Source organism: Mastomys coucha, unplaced genomic scaffold (assembly GCF_008632895.1).
Source record: "Mastomys coucha isolate ucsf_1 unplaced genomic scaffold, UCSF_Mcou_1 pScaffold18, whole genome shotgun sequence".
NCBI classification, from domain to species: domain Eukaryota; kingdom Metazoa; phylum Chordata; class Mammalia; order Rodentia; family Muridae; genus Mastomys; species Mastomys coucha.
Window position 1 is genome coordinate 53,329,227 of NW_022196900.1, and position 25,182 is coordinate 53,354,408.

Sequence of the window (25,182 nt, forward strand, 5' to 3'; positions counted from 1 at the left end):
TATATGCCCAGGAGTGGTATAGCTGGGTCCTCTGGTAGTACTATGTCCAATTTCCGGATGAACCGCCATTTTTATTTAAATGTACATTGCAGGTTGAGTACAATTCCCTGCAGTCTTCCTTTATCGTCCACCTTCCCTCACCTTGGCTACAACTGTGCTCATAGTCTTGCTTTTACTTCCACGCTAAATATGCACATGTTATCTTTATCTATTAATATACAAAATTTAAGGACCACAAATGAGAGGAAAACACAAAATGTTTTTCTTTTTGAACTGACTTTAATCTCTTGATTAGCTACAGTGGCACCTATTTTCCAACTTCATTGTGTCTGAAAATAAACCATTGTAAAGATAAATCAGTGTTCTCTTCATCCATTCCTCTGTTACTGAACATGTAGGTTGATTCTATAATGAAACTGTTGTGTATAGCCATACACTAACTGTGCAAGCATCTCAGTGATGTGCTTGGTTGGGAGTCTTTGAGTAGAAACCCCAGAGTGGTAAAGCTAGGTCATATCATAAATCTAGGTTTAATTTTGTTAGTAATCTCCTTGTTGATTTCTAGAGTGGAATGAGGAGTTTGTTTTTACCAGTAGTATATAAGACTTCCTTTTGTGTGCACATTCCCAACACTTGTTGGTTTTGTTATCTTGATGCCTGCCTCTGTAACTGGTGTGAGATAAAATCTCAGTGTAGTTCTGATTTGCATTTCCCTTCTGGCTAGTGAAGTTTATTGACCTTTTTTTTTTTTTTCTCAGTTGTTTTTTGTTACCTTAGTCCTTTTATCAATTGTCTTGCTTTTGTATTTTCTAGATATTAACCTGTTGTCAAATACATAGCTGGCAAGAGCTTCTTCCCCTCTGTATGCTGTCTTTGCACTCTGTTAACTGTTTCTTTGGTTGCAAAAATACTTTGTTTGTTTGTTTTATGGTGTCCTCCAAAACCCCATGTTTCACTGCAAAAGTCAATATTACTTCACATTTAATAATACCATATATTAATTGGCATCATTAGCCACGAGACAAGAGAGTCGTATTCAGAAAGTCCTTGAGTATTCCCATATCTTGAAGTAGTTTTCCTACTTTATCCTCCAATACTTTCCAAGTTTCAAGTTTTACATTGAGGCTGCTGATACATTTGAAGTGGCCTTTTTACACAGAATGAAATATAGGAATAGACTTTCATTTCCCTACAAGTGGAAATGTAGTCTTCCAGAAGTATTTGTTGAAGATGCTGTCTTTTGTTTTTCCTCCAATGTGTATTTTTTGCATTTTTGTCAAGAACCAGATGACTGCAACTGCCTGAATTTAAGTCTGTGCCTCCTTTTCTACTGAATAACATCTTCTAAACAAATAAATACCTGAATTTCTTTCGCTTTTATAGAGCCTGAATACTTAGAGGGATTATAGTGAACTACCTGACTGCCTTGTCTAGGCATAAATATTTTTATTGCTGTCTGACTTAATGCCTATGGTAATTGCTTCTACCCTGCACCACCCCCTTAAGTTCCTTTTCCATATAACCCCCAAAACTAATATTATTAGAGCACAAATTAGAGCATGCCCTTTCCCTGATTAAATTTTTCCAATGGCTCTGAACCAACACTTAGAATTTTATTCAGCCTCCCTTCCTGGCCTTGCTGATCTATAGAATTATATTCAGAGTCCCTTTCTGGCCTTGCTGATCTAGTCATGAATATCTTCAGCCTGACCCCTCCCTCTGCCTCTCCTGTTCACTGCCTCAGACACAGTGATTTTCTTTATGATCCTGGAACATTTTCAAGTAGTTTATTAAACTACACATCCTCTTGGCTTAAAATTCTCTGCTTCGAAATCTTTACTCAGCTAGCTTTACTTGACTAGTACTTCTGAAGGACTCCCGAGCCTGGGCTCCAAGGCACATGCTGAGAACACTGTCTGCCATATCACTCTGATGTATGTCGAGTAATGAAATTAATGTCTTCTACTATGATGATTCTATATAATGAAGGACTTGATTTATTTTATTTCCTAAAGCATCCTTGGTACCTAAAACAGTGCCTAAAATTTAGTCAGCATACCTGGTTACTCAGTGAGTAAAGAGAGTTTTGTTCCTATATTTTAACTAATTATTTATTTTTTAGACAGAGTCTCACTGTTGTAACCTTGGCTGACCTGGACCTTACTATGTAGACCAGTCTGGCCTTGAACCCAGAGAACCACCTGCCTCTGCATCCAAAGCTGAGTTTAAAGGCATGTTTCCTTTTATCCATCATGTTAGCCAATTACTTATCTTAAAAAGTGTATTTGAAATTAACCTACTTGATATATCAAGCCATCATCTATCAATCAAGAGTAAGTGTTCAAAATCTATGACACTCTACATGTATAGAAATGAAGCATGTAGTTACTCATTCCTATGTGATCAGAAGATAGATAGACATAGTTGTTCCCAAAGTAAACTACAATTTTCAAACAAGTTTTCTACTGATGTTCTGTTGGCCTCAAGGTCACAACAACCACTGCTTCAGGTCTCAAGGGTTGTAATTATAGATCTGAGCTATCTGAGCCACCATATACAATTTCAAAGTGTTTGAGGGGATTGGTTATTGATGTATTCTGTTTTAATTTAAGTTCCAGGTTAACTTATGCAAACACTTTCACTCAAACTTATACGAATTATGGGAAGTGGGAAAGATGGTTCAGCAGTTAAGAGGACCTACTACTCTTGAATACCTGGGCTCAGATGCAAGCCGTCTTTAATTTCAGTTCTAGAGGATCTGATAAGCTTCCTGCATTCATGTAGTACACATAAGCAAGCAAGCAAGCATTAACACTCACAAAAAATAAATATTTTTAAAATTATGAGTTATTCCACCATCTGATAAACTCCTATAAAATCATTAGGAACTTGGATCACAGTAATGTTTTGGTAAAGAAATTATACAGTATTGATTTATTTCATTACCCTGTCCTCTTCTTAGGATTGCTATTCTAATAGAAATTGTTTCTTAAGCACCTGCCGACCTCTTTGAAGCAAACATACCTTTGGAATTACTGCATTACCCTTGCCTCCACTATCTGGTTTGGTTTCTAGTTCTGCTTTGACTTTTGATGACTCTATTGACAACAACTATTGATGTGCTCAGTACTTTTCCTTCACTGTTTTGAAATTAGTCAAGATAATGCAATCACTTTGACCCAACACTCTATTCACTTTTATATTACTAATTAGTTATCTCTTGGGAATGGAATTGAGTTCAGACTTTATATTCCAAAATTATTTCCTAAGCTTTATAAGTGATAAATAAGAGCCAAGATAAAAGTATTTTGAAATCTTCTTTTAGAATTATAAAACTTGTTAATAAGTATCCAACTAGGTATGGTCCTTTAATCAGAACATTCTCTTGCTTTCATTTCTTATGAATCTGGTCTAAGAAAGCCTTATCATAGAATAACCTGCTTGAAGCAACTGTGGATGCATGGCAATTCTAGACAGGAGCCCCTTGATTCTACTGAGCAAAGATTCCCTTTATATAGTCAAATAATGGGACTCTAAAGGTAGACAGTGCCAGAGAACAATTAGGCCATGTCACAATGTGGACCTGAATGAGCTCAAAAGTCAAGCACTGGATCTAAATCTGTTAATTTGTAAAAATAAAAAGTAAATAATCTCTGGCATTATATAAAAATATTTTGTTGATAAGTATCAGTTAATACCAAATTTATAAATTATGAAGCGTAATAGTACACAAAATCATGAATGAAAACCACCATTTTGATGCTATAAAATGTCAAAGAAATAATGAAACTCTATAATCCCATAGTAGACTTATAAAGAATCTTGGCAGCCCTACATAGAACCTTGAACACTACTTTGAGAATGTTTCCTTTAAAGAAAAATAAACATGAGAGGCTAAGAGTGTGGACTTTAAAGTCATAAATTTGTATTAAACCCATGTTCTAGCAAAAACAGTCTGCATGGCTTTAGGCAATATATTTGACTCTCCACATTTCCTCATATATGACATGATAATAGAATCCACTTCCTACATTTCTTATGAGTAGTACATGGTATTTCTGTTTGACTATTGACTGTTGACTATTCTGACTTTGTACCTGTTACTTTTATCATACAGAGTCTAAGGTCAATAGAATGTCCTACCTAAAAATAATCTCTGCTCTCTATATTGATGTCACTTCGTGATTTAGAATAAAAACTATCTCTCTTCAACTAAAATTTTCAAGGTAGATATTATATCTGAAAATTTGCCTTCAATATTAAAATGATTTGTTATAAGCTTTTGTATGTGGTTATCAGAATAGAGGTAAGTATAAAAGGATTTATTCTACAATTATTGTTATGTATTCTGGATCCAATACTTTTGAATTAAAATAAAATTGAATACAGTTCACCTTATAGGTGTTACGAAGACCATGTTTCATAATTGTTGGGTTTTGAGTGTAATGGCTAACAAATAAAAAATAAATAAATAAAATAATAAATAAAAGCCTGCTTGACACACCTGAAAGGATTAAACCTCAGTTGAAGAGTTGCCTCCATCAGATGGGCCTGTGGGCATGCCAATATTAAATTTTCTCATTACTAATTATGTTACTGATATAGTAGAACATCACACTGTGAATGGTAAGTACCATTTGTACACAGGTGGACCTGGCCTCCAAAAGAAAAGTATCACCTGACTGAGATGATACAGATACCAACAGCCAACTATTGGACTGAGACCGGGGACCCCTGTGGAAGACTTAGGAGAAGAGCTGAAGGAGCTGAAGGGGATTGCAATCCCATAAGAGAAAAGCAATATCAACTAAGCAGACTCCACAGAGCTCTCAGGGACTAAAAGCATCACCCAAACAGTATACATCAGTGGGTCCATGGCTTTTGCTACATAGGAAGCAGAGGACTGCCTTAACTGACATCAGTGGGAGGGGAGGTGCTTGGTTCTGTGGAGGTTTATTGCCCTAGTGAAGGAGAATGCTAGAGGAGTGATGCGGGAATAGATGGGTGGGTGGGGGAACATCCTCACAGAGGCAAAGGAGAGGGGACTTGCAGAGGGAAGACTGGGAAGTGGAACAACATTTGAAATGTAAATAAATAAAAAATAATTAATTAAAAAGACTAAAAAGAAAGAAAGAAAGCAGGTTGAACAAGCCAGGTGAAACAAACTACCTGGAGCAAGCTGGTAAACCCTACTCCTTCATGGCCTCAAGCCCCTTCCTTGATTCCTGCCTTGGCTTCCCTTGATGATAGACAAATAAACCCTTTCTTCCCCAAGTTGCTTATGGTCAGAATGTTTTATCACAGCAAACAGAAATCAAACTAGCACACTGAGCTAAAAAGACACATGCAAAACTGACAACTTAGCCAATAATAAAGTGGGATTGATTTTGTAAAATTTTTGTCTCACAAAGCAAATACATCTTCCTATAGTTCTTGTGAAGCTCTCTGATCAAATCTAGGTATTGATTTGTAGAAGTCCCATGAATCTTTTAGTATTAAAATTCCAACTTTCCAAATTCCAGATACAGGATAAATTTTGAGAAAAGCAAATCTATACATAATTATCCGTGTCTAAGATCCCTAAGACCAATAACCTCATGCTAAACCTGAGCACACAAACTGAGGGGATATTGTTAAAGACATAAAAGAAGATGAACAGACATCCTAAAGGATTGGGAGTTTTAAAAGTTTTAAGGGTATGAATCATAAAGAAGACTAGCCTTGATTCAACTTTCCCATCTTAGAAATAAGAAGATTAATCAAGACTGCACCGACACCATGCTAGGCCTTTTCAAATCTTATAAGGAAGGAAACAGATTGAGCATGATGAGCTGGTTGAATGACTATAGGGAGAAAATCATTCAAAGGAACTTATTGACTAAAGTTGATAAGGGACAAGACTCCAGGCAATCAAAACAATTTTCTCTGCAGAAAATCTTACTAGGCTCTGACACCAAAGCAATAAACACATTTTCTTAGAATAGTTGAAAAGGGTAGAAGGTATGCAAAGATTTCAGAATTTATGAGGATAAATATGACATTTATAATTAGCATACATGAACCCAGATTAAAATATCTGGGCTTTCTTTTTTTTCTACTGCATTAATGATCACTGTGTCCTCTGTTCCTGGGCTCTGAGAAATGAAAGAAGGAACAAGATGAAATTTCTTCCAAAATCACTGAGAAGCAAACAGTTTGAGTTCATCTTTCCATGTGAACTATGAAAATATTAAAATAACACAAGCAAAGACATAGCAAGTGAATAAATACTAGATTACACCAGAATACAGAGGAATGGTAAATGCTGAAGCAGTTCATAGTCTAATAATGAACTTTTCATCAAGGCCAAGGATTATTACTTTTATTAGCATTGTATGCATACTTAACTTCTGTGCATCTGAACTAAAAGTTACTTTCCAACTAAAAGTATAAGAACTGTTAGTGATCTATTTCACCTCTGAAAAACATTCCACAATTACAAATAAAAGACTACTCTGGCTTGGGCTGAGAAGAAAGAAAATCTTATCCAAAACTTGAATGCATAGTTATTTATGGAGTTTCAGAAACAAAGAGCACAGATGCAGATATTTTTTAACCCTGAACAAAGGCACCTTCTATTAAGGTAGGAAATACATATATATGGCAAAGCACACAGAGAGAAAGACCCTATGTAGAGGAGATACTCAAAATGTCAAAGTCTCTAGATTCAGGTTTTAAAACTATGACTGCCATTTCCCATACCCTGAACACAGGAAACAGTGGAGAAAACATGGTACCTCCATACTGAACTCTAAGCATCTGTTATCATCATCATTGGTAAGAATGTCACCTTTGAGAGGTATTCAGCAAACAGACAGCTATGCTCTAAGTAATGGCTCCAATCACATAGTAGTTACTCAACTGAAGTTGTAAATTCAACAAAGAATATGACTGGGTTTTTGAGGTTGATTGTTGATAGCTTCCATGCTCCACTCCATTTTTTACATTGACATTAGTCTCAAAGCTCCCAGCTACCTGGCTAGAAACACAATGTGAAAGAGCAGGCCACTTCTGCTACAATGCATTCTTTGCCATGATGATCTGTTCCTTTCATACTGTGGACCAAAATACATCCTCCCTCCCACAATTGATTCCTATCTGGCTTTTCTTCATAGCAATCAGAAACTGAACAATTACACAAACTAAGATAAGTAAAGTTCATTATAGAAATAGCACATAAAAACCATCCGTGAACTATATTAGTAGTACTGCTTATTATAATGCTATTGACATGGCCAACACACTTTTACTGATGTTATTATTACTAGTATTTGGGAAATAACTTTCAGGATATCAGTTTTTATTTACATTTAGTTAGCTTATTCAGCATGTGTATATGAGAGGAGAGAGAGGGGGGAGGAGAGAGAGAGGAGATTGAGAGAGAGAGAGAGAGAGAGAGAGAGAGAGAGAGAGAGAGAGATCAGAGGACTACATGCAGTAGTTGGTTCTATCATGTGGGTCCCTGAAGTGGAACTCAGGTTATCAGACTTTGCAGTAAATGCCTCACCTGCTGAGCCATCTCATTGACCCTTATAAAACTATGTTTGTGTAGAAAAGAAGATCACCAAATTCTTAAAACAATTTTTCCTCAGTGTACTTAGAAATGACAATAAAATAATTTTATCAAGAGAATCTATTAAGAAAGTTTTGTTTTAAGGTACAGATTGGTATAATACATTGATGCTGAGCTTTTGAAAGGTAATTTATTACACCTTATAATCTGTTCAGAATATGAATACTTTAAAGCAGAATTTTTGCACGTCCTTAGATATAGTCATTGTTGTATGGGATGGGGCAATAGGGTGTAGTATATGGGGTGTGGACTTCAAGTTCAGATATCACAATGGTTAAGTTCCATACTTGTTAGCTATCTTATCATTATCAAGCTGTAAACTATCAGCAACATTCAATTATTTCTTTGTTAAAATGAGGACAATTATATTACTGACTTTGTGGAACCATCAGGAGGAATAATAAAATTACTGCAATCAAGAAAAAATGCAAGTGATTTGTCCATTCTCAGTTAAGTGCCAGTTTTATTAGACATAAAAAATTACTTTTATTACCTTATAATCATGAACTAAAACAGTTTAACCACATTATAACAAAGAGAATGATTAAAGTATGCTATACATATGATGGAATATTTAATGAATAAATAATTTTATATAAATTATGGCATTTTATATACTTTATAAAAATTTATATTTTATATAAAGTATGACTTTGAAAAGTATAAAATGAATTATTTTTTATTTTAAAATAAAATATATTGAGAACAAATATGCAAGCATGACCATTTATCTTTGATATATGATATATGAGCATTGTTAATTACCCTCTATATTTTAAAATCTTAAAAAGGAGATTTTTTTTCTTGGATGTTAGAAATATTTACAGTATTAACTTTTAATACACAAAATATACAGAGACAGATACCTGTTCTTCCAGTGCAAACAGGCCTTCATCTAGCATATATTCTTAGCTATACAAGAAACATATGAAAATCTGATTCTTCTAAAAAAAAAAAAGATGAAAGAAAAGAAAAATCTGTATTGCCACGCCTGTTAGCATCCAGAACCTGCGGCAGATATGGGCAGGTCCACAGACCTGTCGCCAAGACAACGGCCACCATATGCCCAGAATCCATTGGGTTCAACTCCCACCTTTACCTGGGACTACTAAGTCACAGCCTGTATATATGAGACAATTCCTCCATTTCTCTCTCTCTCCCCTCTCTCTTTCTGTGCAGCTATCTCCTTACTCCCTCTCAATTAAACCTCTTGCATGTGGAACTGTCTAAGCCTGGTGTCTGTAGACGCGTCCTGCCGCGACTCAAACCCATCAATGCCTACTCCAATGAAGTCTTGTGACAAGCCCAAAGCTTGGCCACAGACCAAAGGCAGAAAAAGCTTCAAAGGAAGCCAGTCTCTTGAAGTTCATTCGTGGCATCTAACTCAGAGGTAGCCTAGGTATGTCCTTGTGAACTCGCATGCTAGGTGCCCACCAAGATATGATTTACTAATAGCTAGACAAAATTGGACATTGCTCTCTGGCCTTTACCAATGTTCCAAAAATCTTAGCCAAACCCTGGCTTGGAATTTTGTAAAGAATGTTACTCATCCAGACTAATTGCCTCTGGCATTGTTAGGGAGATAGTGAAGGGGGTAGGGCATTGAAGCTTACAGAATGGGAGACTTATCCCAGGGCAAGGTCAAGTAGAATCCTCATTTTCAGTCATACCTGGCAGCTGAGCCACTCTTAGGAATTAGCAAGAATGGGACCCCCTGGGACATACCTTTACTAGCCCAGTAGATTATTAGCATAGTGGGCATTTTACTAAGGATGGGCTGGACCTTGAGTCGAATGTGTGTGTGTGTGTGTGTGTGTGTGTGTGTGTGTGTGTGTGTGTGTGTATGTGTGTGTGAGTCAGTTTGCGTCAGCATTTGAGATTCGAGATTTGAGCCTCTATCCTCCTGGCTGGCTCACCCACACCCCCTGGGACTCCAGCCAGGCCCATGCAGGCTGCTCAGAGCCCGGGTGTGCTGCACCAGTCCAGAGGAGATAGCTGCTGTTTTAGACCCAGTGTGTTTTAGATTGCCTCAGATGTACCTCAACCACTGAGCTGCTAGATTTTTCCTTTCTCTTTTGTAATGACTGTAAAAGTCTGATGCCGTTTTTATGAGAAATACATTCAGACCCTGCACTTCCTTGTGTCGTCTCTGTCTGTCATTTCTTCACCGATGCGTTGTTGACCTGTACTAGGACCCTGTTCCCCCACGGGTTGAGGGATGCCCAGACTGGCCGGCCTGCAGCACTGTATCTAGTCTTTAACACAGTTAAAGTATGATAATAATTAACATTTTTCTATTGATACATAATCTGCAGTTAAAGATTAGAAAATTGGACAATCAACTGGCTTCCCATACTTAAAAGATCAGCACAGCCTCTCTGGTCAAAACTTTAAAAAGATGAACCATATGAAAAGGTAGAAGCTACACAAGCTCCATCGGACATGTGCATGTTCTGTCAGATTAAGAAAAGGCTCTGGTACAGAAGTGACAGTCTGCTTCTCAATGAAGTGCAACAAAGATAATATTTCAGGGAAAACAAAATGGAAGGGATCAAATTGTTTCAAACATGCTCTATGGGGAAAATAAGAACGTTCTCCTCCAAAACACTTTCTCCGATTAAGTCATCACCCCTTGGTGTGGCCATGACCTTCCTGAGTGGTCACATGTTTAAGAAGGAGACATAAAGCACTGCTAATCACTAATAGTGAGGTCATGTGATTAAATTCCTATGTAAAAGACTAAGTAAGTGAAGTGTTGGGGAGATGGTTCAGTGAGTGAAAGCACTTGTCACACAAGTATGAGGACTGAAGTTTGAATCTCCAGAGCATACTGAAAACAAAGATGTTTAATGTGAGCATCTGTCACGCCAGCAGTGCGTCAGAGAGAAAAGAGGTAGCAATAGAGGATTCCCTGGAAGGTCATAGGCCAGTTAGCCTGGAACATGCAGAGAAAACCAACATAGACCCTGTTACAAAACAAGGTAAAAGCAATGATTGGCACCTGAAGTTGTCTTATGACCTCCACATGCTCAACATAGCATTCATTCACACACACCTGTATTCACACACATTCATTTTGCATACATAAAATGAAACCTAAGTGCAAACTCAATGACTTTGACTCAAGAGCTTGGTTAATTTAAAGGTCTGGTATATGTTGGTGTTGTTTTGGTAGAAACTAAGGCTTGGAAGTATTCTGTGCTTTGTGGTTTGCCTAAAAATGCAAACTTCTGGTTTACAAAGTTTAACAATCATGCTAATAAAGAAATAGCACAAAGCCAACAAGCTACCATTCCCTATTAGCCAATGGTTTAGCTTCCCAGGCAACAGTTCTAAAAGCACCAATTAAAACCACAATGTTCACAATACACAGTAATTGCTAAGACTGCTTTGAAAACAAATGCCCACAGGCACATGGCTTTGTTCCACAGAAAGAAGTTCAATAAAACATAACTCAGTGTTCTTAAAGTGTGACATAAGCTGGTTGGCATCAGAGAAAACACTTAAGGCAACAATCAACATTATCAAGAGTACCTCATGCCTTTTGAGTCCACCCCAATGCCTCCCAGGAAAGAAAAGGTACCACAGTAGTTGGAGTTGTTTCTTAGTTTGTAGGCTGTCATGTATCTTGCTCCCTGTTGCTGTCCAGTAGCAACGTTAAGGAGTGGGTTACCTGGAAATATGGAGTTAGAAAGAGATAGGAAGAAATAAAAGAGATAGGAGGAGAATATAGGAGTGGCCAAAAATATACCTGTTCACGTGGAAGGGTAAAAATTAGACGTGAGACATGACTGCTCAGCCATCTTGATATTTTAATGCCTTCCTTTGTTCCCCCAACAGGTATATTACCTGGGGCAAAAACCACTCCCCCCAAATACGTCAGCATGTCAGTCCAATCAGCGACTTCCTTGTTTCTCTGTGGGGGTGGAGCTTTCGAATGTAACTGGAACCAGGTTGGAGACGTGGCCAATAGCAGGAGGTGGGCAGAGAAGTGTGGCTATCAGAGGCAGGCCTCAAACCAGGAGGGTTACAGCTCCCCATCCTCATCTTCATCTTCCTGCAAATCTACTTCAAAGATACAGCCACAGAGCCAAGGCATACTTTCTACTACAGATCCCAAATATAAGTGCATCCTTTTCTTTCAGTTCACGGGATCTTTATGGCTGAATATGTTTGCTATATAAAAAGGTCCATTACCTGATTCAAAGATATTGTTACAGGACTTTACCCTGTGACATACTGTGCCACAAGCACAAGACATATTCTGTATGATCAGATGCTGGAAAACTGTGCAATGCTTTAAACAAGAGAGAGGGTTAGTGGAAGTGCCTACAAGGTAGTAGTGTGAGCTCAAAATGGAAGCACTGCTCATGTGAGTCCATGACTTTATGTGACTATGACACGGTGCATGGAGAAACAGATAATCAGACTAAACTGGTGCATATCCACTTTGTGTTTTGTTTTTAAATTTAAACCCAATGAGATCCAGCTGTAATGGCACATGGCTATATTCACAGCATGTAGAATGTCTAATACATAAAGATCATGACTCTAAAGTCATCCTTGGTTCTAGAACGCATTATTCAAAAATAAAATAAAATAAAAAAAAAAACAAATGAATACAAACCTGTCGGGGAAATCTACCTGACTAATGCTACAAGAATGTGTGTTGTCCCCATATTAGCCAAGTCCCTGGATGCTATAAGCATTGAGGCAAGCTAAGTGTCACTAGGAATCCTTTACCCAGTTAATAGATAGCATGTGGTGATCTGAAATGCCACTCATAAATTCTGTGCTGGAAAATGGAAAGTATAGACTGGAAATCATAAGGCAGGATCTGCCTTGTGGTACTGAAACAGTGGTAATATTAAGTACTAAATTTTCACCATTGATTGCTGCTTCCCTCTCTATCTCTCTTCTCTTTTCCCCTTTTTTACTTCTCAGTATTTAGGAACACTGCTATTTCTCCAGGCATTTGTTTTTAAAGAGATTTATTTTTATTTTATGCTTATGGATGTTTTGCCTGAGTATATGGTTATGTATTGTGTATATGCAATGCCCTCTGGAGTCAGAAGAGGACATCAGATCTCCTGGGACTGGAATTAGAGATGGTTATAAACTTCCCTGTGAATGTTGGGAGCTGAATTACTTTTGACTCCTTTGAAGAGCAGTTAAAAGTAGACATTTATGGTTGTATCTCATGTGATATTTTTCTGAAACAGACTCATATGATGTTTTGTAAAAGCAAGACTGGTGAGAGGACACATGATGTTTGGAGAGATATTACTAAGACCCAAGAAACAGTGACAGTGCACTTGCATTGCTAGCCATGCAACACTTTGTCTCACAATTTCATTGATCTTCACTTTGTTGAGAGAGGCACAGCAGAGAACTCCTTGGAATTTTAGCTTGTTCTGGCCACCCCCATTGGCTTGTGCCAATGTGGTGAAGGCCTGACTGTTTATGTTGGATGGTATCACAACTGCTGGTTTGCGTTTGGTGAACTAGACTGTTGATATCCTGACACTGCTGAACAGAACTGCTAGTATCCTGACAACGGAGATTGGAATCACCCCAAAGGACTACTTCTCAACAGGTCCACATCTCCTTGTGCTATTTACCATCTTTTCTCCCCTACCTAGCAGGCAGGGGGGTTGGGGAGGCAGATAGAAACATTTGAGAGCTCTTATTAAAGTAGGTTTTGAAAATCTAAGCCTACAATTAGCAAGTGCTCTTAACCACTGATATACCTCCCCAGCCCCAACTTATTCTTCTTAAGACAAGGTCTTGCTGTGTAGCCCAGGAAGACTTCAAACTTGAAATCCTCCTGCTTGCGCTTGCTGTGGGAGGAGGTAGGGTGCTGGAATGACCAGTATATGTCACTATTCACACTTCATCATTTAAGTTAAAAAAAAATTTTTTTTAAAACCCTGGAGAAACAGACACTTTCCTTGCAAGTGGTTTCCAACTCTTTGAGTTAGGAGATAGAACCAGTGTTTAAGTGACAAAACTTAGAATTCAAAGGTGATATGCTCATCTAATTTGCACAGTAAACTAGGCACAGTAGATTCATTCCTGGTCCCAAAAAGTGTCTCTCAGTCCCACAAGTAGGAGGGCTAAGAAGCCCACACTGATTTACCTTTATAAAATAAAAATAATTGTCTACAATCTTGTGGTTGCTTTTCAATTGTTTCATGGGAGATTTTTGAATGAAGAATGTGTATCAAAGTTCCATTATATCTAGTCCAGACTGTTAAAATAGCTAAGAAACCTGTTAATCCAGTCCGAATTCACAGCTTCCGTACAGAATCTTTCTCTGAATTCTATTTGGCACCATATCAGTTGTTCCACATATAGGAACAATACTGATGTGAGCAAGGTAGGAAAGCTCCCAAGCAGAAGTGAAAGTGTTTTGACAACCCAAAGTGAATGGGCTATGTGAAATCGCAGAGCTATGGTGATTACAATTCTATTCAAGGCATAGCGATACTGTCTTGTCTACTAACTGTGAAAGTAAGATAGAACTTGAGAGAATAAAGCAGCATACTCTCGGTATTTCTTAGATAGTGCCTAGCAAATAACAGAGAAAACATCCAAAATTGTAGACATTTTTTTAAAACTACACTCTGTGCACATTAGGAAAAAAAAACTGTCTTGTAGACATACATCAAAGTCCAAAATCATTCTCAACCACTGTCATGGCAGGCAAAGAGGAAAGCTGTAGCTAGAACTATTTCTCCAGGGAAGTGGATTAGAGATAAACACAGAAATAACTAACTTGGGTGACACACAATGACGCAAAGTTACAAGTTATGAGTTTTTGATCTGTTATTAAAAACTCTTCCAATGTTACTATTGAAAATATTTTAAATAATAGTAATAAGACAACAAGCCTAGCTGGAAAACATCAACATTACACTGTAATAGCCCAAAAATGTTAACTTGTAAAATCATATTCATAGGTTTATTTTTACTCTTTTCTACTCCTTCTGTTTCATCTCTTCTTCCTGTATGTGTTACTTACAGATACTGTCCAATTTTGCCTGAAATCCCATTTTTGTACTCTATTCTTGTTCCTTCTAAAATCTTAACAGTTCACTTACTATGGCTCAGACACCCCCCCCCCATTTGTAACAAATGAGATATCAAGAAGCATCACAATAGAAAAGCAGATTCACCCTTGATGCAACCTTAACCTAAAATGGCCCTACAGTTAGTCAACTATTCCCATTACTCCTCTCAGGAGAGAGGGATGTAATCCCTGGACTCAAAATACTCCTTCTAGTTTCGACCTCTAAATGTCACATACGAATACATGGAATTTTTATAAGTCCCTGAAACTATCTAGCTACAGTAGCTAAGTAAGTCTACCAAAAGTAATATCTTCTTTTTTCTAAAATTATATGTGTGTCTTGTGTTCATGACACTCAGTAGGGCCAAGGAATGATGCAAACTAAGGTAGTGAGGAGTCTTACTTCAAAGAGCTGAAAATTACTTAGGTCAGATTACCCTTTCTCAATGCAAAAGATGAAACTGAATAAATAAGTAAGTTTGCCATATCTACAGACAGATAAAGGAAAACCAAATACAAGATTTCCTGTGTTACTTAACATTTAAGACTATGTCATATTGAAAAAGTATTTAGGGCTAGACTGTAAAAAAGAATACTTATAAGATTTAAACAGGTGAGAATATTATTTAATCCTTCCTGCAAGATGTGCTAGGCAATGGTGACTCAGAACTTGTGAGAGTAGCCAGCAAATGTCAAATTTAACTTGAGGCCCACTCCACAAGTGGGAGCTCAGCCATGTCCACCACTACTTGGATGACCAGGAACCAGACTCTGGATAGCCCAGAGTCCAGGGTAGAACAAAACACAACTGGGAGGAAAAAATCAATGAATTAATTCCTACTGATGATCTTTTATAGTCATAGATGGATAGGTGTCTTATCTAGTTATCATCAAATAAGCTTCCTCTGGCAGTATATGAGAGTAGATACAGAGACACACAGCCAGATGCTGTGAGGAGAGAGTCTAAATTGGAAGTCTCAACTGGGACCCTTCCCTAGGAGGCTGGGGAGTCCTGAAGAAGGGAGGAAAGAGTGTAGGAGTCAGAGGGGATGGAGGACACCAGGGGGAAACTGCCCAATAAATCAACTAAGCAGGGCACATATGGGCTCACAGAGACTGAAGTGATAAACCCAGGGCCCGCATGGATCTGCATCATATGCCCAGAGTATATGTTATAGCTGTTAGTATGGAGTTTCTGTGGGACTCCTAACTTTGGGAGCTAGTGTGGTTTTGACTCTTTTACCTGGTCTTGGGAACATTCTCCTCCTGTTGGTTTACCTTATCCAACCTAGAAGAGAGAGGTCTTGCCTCATCTTGTTGAATCTTGTTTTGTTGTATTTGATTTCATATCTTATGGCCTACTCTTTTCTGAAATAAGACAGAGAAGGAGTGGATCTGGGAGAGAGGGGACATTGGGGGCGGAGCTAGAAGCAGTGGAGGATGAAAAACTGTAGTTGGGATATACTATATAATAAAAGAATCTATTTTCAATTTAAAAAAGAAAAAAGTATTTTAAAACTAGTTATATAATAAATAATTGTGCTGAAGGTTTAATTAAAAAGTAAATATATATCTGTATATAACTATGCCTTATCTATGTATTGTTGATAAACACATAAGGCTAGAAATTCTACATCTCAGTGCAAGCTTTCACAGAAAAATTATTACTCATCTAACCCTCCTCTGACCTCTGTGTGTACCAAGTATATTTGAAGACTTACACACACACTTATATATATGTAGGCAAAATATCTATACACATAAAATTGAATAACACTTTTAAAAATCTTAATGTAATAACTTCCTTGAGATCTGTTCTATTATTGAGAACTGGAGACAGCAACCTTTCAAATTGCAGTATCAATAGAAATTCATAGTATCTAGCCCATAGCTACTCATTATTGTGTCAAGATTACTGCAGCATATTAATATCTCATGCATTCTTGTGCACATGCATATGTGTATGTATGTACATATGTATGTGTAATTTTAAACTATGGGTCATGGCATCACATGAGGTCATGTGAAGGTAGGGAGTTGCAAAATTTGGTAACAACAGAAGATTTCAGAACATGCAATGACCAAAAATAAACCCAAATTATAACTTGTACTGAATCTGAGGTGTTTCTAGAAGTGCCCACTTGTGCAGCTTCATTACAGCCTTGGTCCAGAACACACAATGATCACATTTTGCATTATGCAATACCAAATGCTAATGAGTACTGCCTGAAATATACTGGCTCAGACTTGATGCTACTGCACCTTACAAATTGTAGAGATTTTACTAAAGAATTTCCTGCTTTTAGAGAAACATAATCATTTAATTGCAGAAATAGTTTACATTTTCTTATCATTGTTCCCCAGTATGTATCAAATCGCTGTGTATTTGAACTATTGTGTCCTATAATACTTAATTTAAAAAATAGGCAATTTAGTTGCTGATTTATTTCATTAAAAAATAAAATAAGTAAATGACTTTGGCTTATGGTTAGGACAGAATTTCCAACAATTTCTGAAATTACTTATATGCTGGCTAGTTTTACGTCAACCTAACACAAGCTAAAAAAATCATGAGAGGAAGGAACCTCAATTGAGAAATCCTCCCCCTATTGCATTGGATTATAAGCAAGCCTATAGAGCATTTTCTTATTTAGTGATTGGTGTAAGAGTGCCAAGCAACATCATGAATACTACCATAGAGGGCTGGTAGTCCTGGGTTCTATAAGAAAGCAACTGAGCAGGCCATGTGAAAAAGCCATGAAACAAGTAGCAATCGGTAAGAGCTTCTCTCCAAGACCTCTAACAGCTCCTGTCTCCAGCTTTTAACCCTACTTAAGTTCTTGCACTGATTTCCTTAGATGGTAAAGAGTGATGTGGAAGTATAAACAAAATAAACCCTTTCCTCTTCGAATTGCTTTTGCTAATGGTGTTTCATCATAGTGATGGAAACCTTAACTAAGTTATCTCCTGTCCAAAGTACCTTCAGCTGTTGACTTGACTCAACTTAGCACCATCTGTGTGAATCCCAGTTTGGCGATTTCCCAGATAAAATTGACCTATGGTCACATCTATGAGAGTTTATCTTGATGGATTATTGACACAAGAGGTCTATCCCACTCTGGGAAGTAACATCTCAAGGCAGCTATTCCTTAATGTATAAGAAAATTAGTTGAGCAAGACAAGAATGTAAGCCACTAAACGAAATCCTTCCATGTATTCTACTTCTGTTCCTATTTGAGTTCCTGCCTTGACTTCTTTCAGAGGTGGACTGTAACCTGGAATTGCAAACTAAAATGATTCTTTTTCTCCCTCAAATTAATTTTGGTCATGATATGTATTACAGTAACAAGGAGGAACCCTGAATGACCTAGAAACACCTAAAGAAATGTTCAACATCCTTACTCATCAGGGAAATGCAAATCAAAACAAGCCTGAGATTCTACCTCACACTAGTCAGAATGGCTAAGATCAAAAACTCAGGTGACAGCAGATGCTGGTAAGGATGTGGAAAAAAAGCAACACTCCTCCATTGCTGATGGGATTGCAAGCTGGTACAACCACTCTGGAAATCAGTTTGGTGGTTCCTCAGAAAAATGGACATAGCACTACCTGAGGACCCAGCTATACCACTCCTGGGCATATACGCAGAAGGTGCTCCAATATGTAATATAGACACATGTTCTACTATGGTCATAACAGCCTTATTTATAATAGCCAGAAGCTGGAAACAACCCAGATGTCCCTCAACAGAGGAATGAATACAGAAAATGTGGTACATCTACACAATGGAATACTATTCAGCTATTAAAAACAAAGACTTCATGAAATTCACAAGCAAATGGATGGATCTAGAAAATATCATCCCGAGTGAGGTAACTCAGTCACAAAAGAACATACATGGTATGTACTCACTGGTAAGTGGATTTTAGGCGAAGAGCGTGGAATACTCACGATATAACTCACAGACCACATGAAGCTCAAGAGAAAGGAAGACCAAAGAGTGGATGCTTCAGTCCTACTTAGAAAGGAGAACAAAATAATTAAGGGAAGAAGAAGGTGGGAGGGTCTTGAGAAGAAGAGAAGAAGGAGGGGAAGGAAAGAATCAGGTATGGGAGGAGATGGAGGAGATGTACAAAGGATCAGGAAATTGAACAGAGGTATGTAGAAACAGGGGATGGAGAGCTGGGGTAGCAACCAGAAAGTCCCAGATGCCAGGAAAGCAAGAGCTTGGCAGGACCCCATGGGATGACATTAGCTGAAATGCCCTCACAAAGGGGAGGGAGAACCTGTTGAAACCATATCTAGAGGTTAGGCATTGCCCCCTGGTTTGAGGGATGGGTCCACCTATCCATCTCCAAAATTTTAACCCAGAATTGTTCCTGTCTAAAGGAAATACAGGGACAAAGAGTGGAGCAGATACTGAAGGGAAGGCCACTTAAAAACTGCCCCACCTGGGGATCCATCCCACACAGAGACACCAAACCCCGACCCTATTGCAGATGTCAAGAAGTGCTTGCTGACAGGAGCCTGATACATTAGTCTCCTGAGAGGCTCTGCCAGATCCTGACCAATATAGATGTGGATCCTCACAGCCAACTATAGGACTGAGCACAGGAACTCCAATGGAGGAATTAGGGGAAGGACTGAAGGAGCTGAAGGGGCTTTATCTGGCATCAGTGGGAGGGAAGACCCTTGATCCTGTGAAGGCTTGATGCCCCAGTGTAGAAGAATGCTAGGACACCGAAGTGGGTGTGGATTGGTGGGTGAGGGAGCACCCTCAAAAAAGTGGGGTAAGGGGGGATGGAGTAGGGAGGTGGAGAGGGGAAACAGGGAAAGGGGATATGATAACATTTGGAATGTAAATAAATAAAACAGCCAATAAAAAATAAATAGACAATAAATTCTGAAAAGACTTTAAAAAAGCAAAAAAGAAAAGCTGTACCAATATTTCTTCCATTATGTGCTATATATTTATGCAATGAGGTACTCTCAGCATTGTTGATTAGAAAATCAAAATATCAACTTTGAAAAACATTCAATATCACTACAATAGCAAATATTCAGCCTAGATTTACTTCTTTTTGTAAAAATAAATAAGTATATCCTTCAATGTAACATGCATATATATTCATCTGTATGAAATGGTAAATTATACAAATACCAAAGTAGTATTTAGAAGTAAATGCACGATTTATTATCAGTAAATGTCTGATTTGTAAATCTAATTTACATACTTTATCTTAAGGACAAAAACTTTTCTCAGGTGAAAAGAGGTACTGAGTGGAAGAAGTTTAAGAAGCACCACTTGAAAGTAGTAGTAGTAGTGAATGAATCTACTTCTATTGTACATGCAATTTTCGATAACACTTCAAGATTGTTTGGAATCATTATTGAGAAGGCATTGTTGAATGCATGCAATATCTACTCCTAGGACTAGAAGGGGAAAGAGTGCCAACCTTCTAAAAGATATAAATGTTCAAGGGTGAGGAACTTTGTTACGTTTCAGTCTCAATTACTAGTACAGCTCGTGCCCTAAATGCTTATTTAAAACAAAATCATCAAGAATCACTCATCATCATGAGTAACTACACATAAGAATCAACACTCATTCTTTTATGATACTTTAAGGGGAAACACACAGCACTTGTATAAAATTCATCCTAGGTTTTCCAAGCGGAAATACTTATGTTGCCATTATAGACAGAATAACAAGGGAGCTGGTCAGATTACAGCTAAGGCATTCCAGACACAACACTTATCCCTTGTGGTGTATGAAATTTTCTAGGGACAATAATTTGACCCTTCTCAAGCTCAATTTCCTCATCAGGAGCATAGGGATAATGAAATCTTCCTTGCAAGGTTGCCATAGGGACTAGAAATAAAAAGCATCATTACATAGTGGGCCCTCTGTAAATGATAACTATTAGTATGCACTATTTTGGTTCACAGAAAATTTCCATGGGGAGAAACACACTTTTGAGAATCTAAGGAGATAATTTTAGTCCCTTTTAAAAGGCATTCTTTATGCTCATTAATGCAGGTTATTTTGTTAGTAACATAGAATCAGTGAGTATCAATTACATCTATCATGTTTTTATCTTACCATTGCCCTCGCCCTGAGCCCATATTAAACAGCAGCTTCAAGAATCTTTATGATTATAACTTTCATGAAGTGATGAATAATTAATAACAATGACACATTCTGCTTTATGTAATATTATCTTCTAGGGATTTTGAAGGTTAGCTCATTTAGTTCTTTTCTTCTTATATTTTTCAGTACAGCTTTATATTCCCTAAAAGCATATAAAAGACTTTTCCAGAATTGTCCACTGGATTTTTTAAACCTAGGTCATTAAGAACATCCTCATCATGATGTTTCCATGTGTTGGAACTTAATGGCATGTGGACATTTGCATATCTGCGTCAAGAGATTTGGAAATAAACACTGATATCTACTGGCTACAAGGAAAACCTCACAACAACAACAAAGACAAAAACACTGTAGCAATCTTAGTACATGCCTACAAAATTTGGGATCTAAATTCTCATTTAATGTAAGACTATTGAGTGGGTATACTATTATACCCCTATAACAAAGTAGTAATACTGTGTGAGTTAAGAGATAATGCCAGGCTCTAAATGCTACATCAAAATGAATCCTAAAGGCTACAGCTATCTCTATCTACAGAGGCTGAAACTGCGGTGTATATTCTACAATGCCATTGTCATGGTTAGCTGATGCAATATTCCTCTGATTTACAAACTATTTCCCATAGTTTCCATAGTTCCCAGTTTCCCCTGAAAGTAGAAAGATTTGATCTTCTTGGGCTCCTTTGACATTCAGAGCCAAGTTCTTACATAAAAAAAACAAAACAAAACAAAACAAAAAAAACCCTCCCAGTTCTCCTCAGAAAGAACTCTAGGACCCCAGACTGCCTGTGTAGTACTGTCCAGAGCTTTCCTTTCCACAGAGGCAACCAATGATCTTAAGGTCACAGAGAAACCGACCAAACCTCTGGAGGTTCTGCTTTCACTTATGCAAATAAGCACAATGGCAGAAAACCTGATATGGACAGCCGCCACATGCTGAAAAATCCATATCACAGAGGACACAACTCAAAATCTGGCCATCAAGCTATCATGTACGAAAAGGGCAGTAAATCATAGTTTCATTAAGAACATTGCCCAGTCAAGTGAAATAGAGTCTGCAATGTTGCTATTTTCTCTATTACTTTTATCCTAAGATACATAATAAGAACTGTGGGAGGCATTTCCTTCTCTACCCTCATGTCCCCATCGCAACCAATCTTGTGACAAAATCTGCTTCTCTTTGTCCTCATTTGAATATTAGGAAAATGCACACCCAGAGCTGATTTAAACCAAACCCCTTTTCTTGCCTTGTAAAAAATTTGTTCTTATAAGTGACATGGATATGATGAACAGGAACTAATGACATCAAAGCACTGCCATATGGGTGGGCAAGTCACAGGAAGCACACTGTTCTGCTGTGTTAGACATGACCTCAAGGGCAAGAACTGTGGGCTGGAGACCGCGACTGAGAAATTATGTACTTATGAGGTAATGAGTAGTGAGTAAAATAACTATGCTTCTAATGGAAGCAGCTGCTTTGTGATTCAGCAATCTGAGAATCAATGAGCCCTGTGTAGAAATGTTCCATAAACAAGACCTAAAGTCTCAGTTATAAATATAAACAGTGCAATGCAATCTCCCCAAGATATTGACCACCCTCGCCAGCTTCCAGTTCCTCCCACTGATCCATGGAAGGAACTGAGCTTATTATACAGATATCTCTTTACTCTTCCTTGTTTTCCTAAACTTATCAGAGAGGAAATAGTAGAAAACAAAAACAAAAACAAAATGTTCTGTCTCCTAGGTCCTTGAGGTCCAGTAGAACCAAAGCTCATTGTGTATATAAGAATCTACATTTGCTCATGTTCCTATGACTTTTCCCTAAGCTACTACTTTCAGTCTTTTCACACAGTAAGATTCTTTCTAGGTAAAAATCCCATAAATACCATTTAAGGCAAGCAAAATGCCATGCAACACACAGAAAAGTGACCACTTACTCTATTATTTGCCTACTGTTCCTAAAGCCACATTATTTTCTTCCATTATAAGAGAAGATATAATTCTGTGTGTGTGTGTGTGTGTGTGTGTGTGTGTGTGCCTATGTGTGTGTACAGAGGAATAGAGCAAATCAAGTCATAGAGGAAATATTTTTATTTATAGATTTCCTGAAGTATACACTGTGCCAAAGATTACAGTCAAGAAGAAAGATTAATTTCCTATGTCCATGATGGTCTACTTAGTTAGTTGTCAACTTGACTATATTTGGAATGAACTACAATCCAGAAATGAGAGGCACACCTATCAAAGGTATTCTGCTTAGTTTGAAGTGGGTAAATTCACTTCTAGTTAGGACCTTTGAAATATGAAAACACACACCTATGATCTGGATGTTGAGTTGGGAAAACACACATCTTTGATCCCAACCTTAAGCAAGAAGACATATGCCTTTAATCTTGGCCACACCTTCTGCTGGAAGCCATATAAGAACAAGAAGGAAGCTTTTGCTCTTTGCCTCTCTGCTTTTGCATTGAGCATATTCATTCCTTCACTAACATTTGAACCTACTTCTTCATGATTCCAGCATATATTGAAGACTAGCTGAGACATCAGTAGTACTAAGCAACTACTAGATTCCTCACAGCTAGCTATTATTGAATTAGCTGGACTGCAGACCATAAGTCATTCCAATAAATGCCCCCTCTGTGTATGTGTGTGTGTTTTTGTGTGTGTATGTGCATATACATACATACATGCATACATATGTATGTATGCATGTATGTATGTATGTTCCTATGTATGTACATATACATAACACAGACTGTGACTCTAGATAATCCTAACCAATACAATATTTCATGATCACTGTCTGATGCTGCTAGAAATGCCATCTTCCTAAGAGACTATGACTTCTTGTCACAGTAATTATCAATGTATATTTCATGTTGGCATAGATGTCTGATACCATATTGTGTTTCAAGTAGCTACTAAATGCTTTTGTCTACCAGCATGGATTTGATTCATATATACCCAAAGAATTTAGACTAATCAGTAAGGAAAAGATCCACAAAGCTTGATATTTATGACAAAGATTTCCCATGGAGAAAGGACAATGAGGCTCATTTATCTCAACAGCCATTCTTAGAGCTTAGAGCAAAAGTATAAACAGAAGCCAATAAAGCATACTCACTTACACAGTTAAGAGTTATTAATTACAGCTAAAGACTTGATGACAAATACTTATAATTACAGTACTTGGTGTCCATAAAGTTGCAAAGGGGAAGAAGTGACAAAGAACTGAAATATTGTGCATTTCACAGAGACAGATATGTTCCAACAGAATTTACTATAATTATGAAAATGCTCTATGTCTGTGCCATCCAGGATAGCATCTACTAACCACATGCAGTGCTTTCATGGGTACTTGCAATGTGACTACTACACTACTACAACCATGGAAGTCATATTTCATGTATTGGATTGAAATTAATATTAGTGTCCACATGTATCAGATGGTAAGATCCAGATACATAAGAATGCTGTTTTGCCTCCATACACAACACCACAAACATTGTACTAACTCATAAGAACATTTAGTATCACACATTGGAACAAGAAACTAAACAAACAAAAAGAATATTATTTCTGGAAAAGTTTTGTCATGACACAAGATTTTTGTCTATGCTAACACAGTGTTGGATCACATCGATTTGGTTTATAATTAAAAATATACTTTTACTATTCAAACCCTTCTTTCTATTTGAAGCAAAGTCCACCTGGAATATCGGCCAAAGCCCAACTAACAATCATCACTACATGCAGAATCAGTCACCATTTATTTCAATGATGTAAGACATAAGAAATTTTATGCTAGATTATGAATGGTTCACAACATGGATCGAAATGCCTGGAATTAGTATTAATCCCAAAGTGATGGGGGTAATACCTTCTCAGTAGTGTAGTGGTATATGTATGTATGTGCCTTATAGGTGTGTTTGTTTAAAACAGACAAGAGAGAGGCAGAGGAAGTCATAAACGTTCCTTCTAGAATGTGGAATCCTGTTATGTTTCCTTTTGCCTAAGTACATCTAAAATGACCCCACACCAAAAAATAAAATAAAAGTTTTATTTTAATAGCTACATGTTGAACAAAATTAGCTTAAACATTTTTCACTCAGAAGAAAATAGGAAAAGGATGTACTTTATGGACAAGAAACAATGTTACCAACCTAAATACATCATGTAAATGGTAGTTTTTCTCTCCTTTCGACCCCATAAATAATGGCACATCCATTATTGTGATAGGTGCCCTCAATATAAATCATTTCCTATATGAATTTGTGTATAAACATGATTTGAAAAGTAAATGGCATGAAGTGTAAAGAAATATCAATAAAAAAAAGAAGAATAA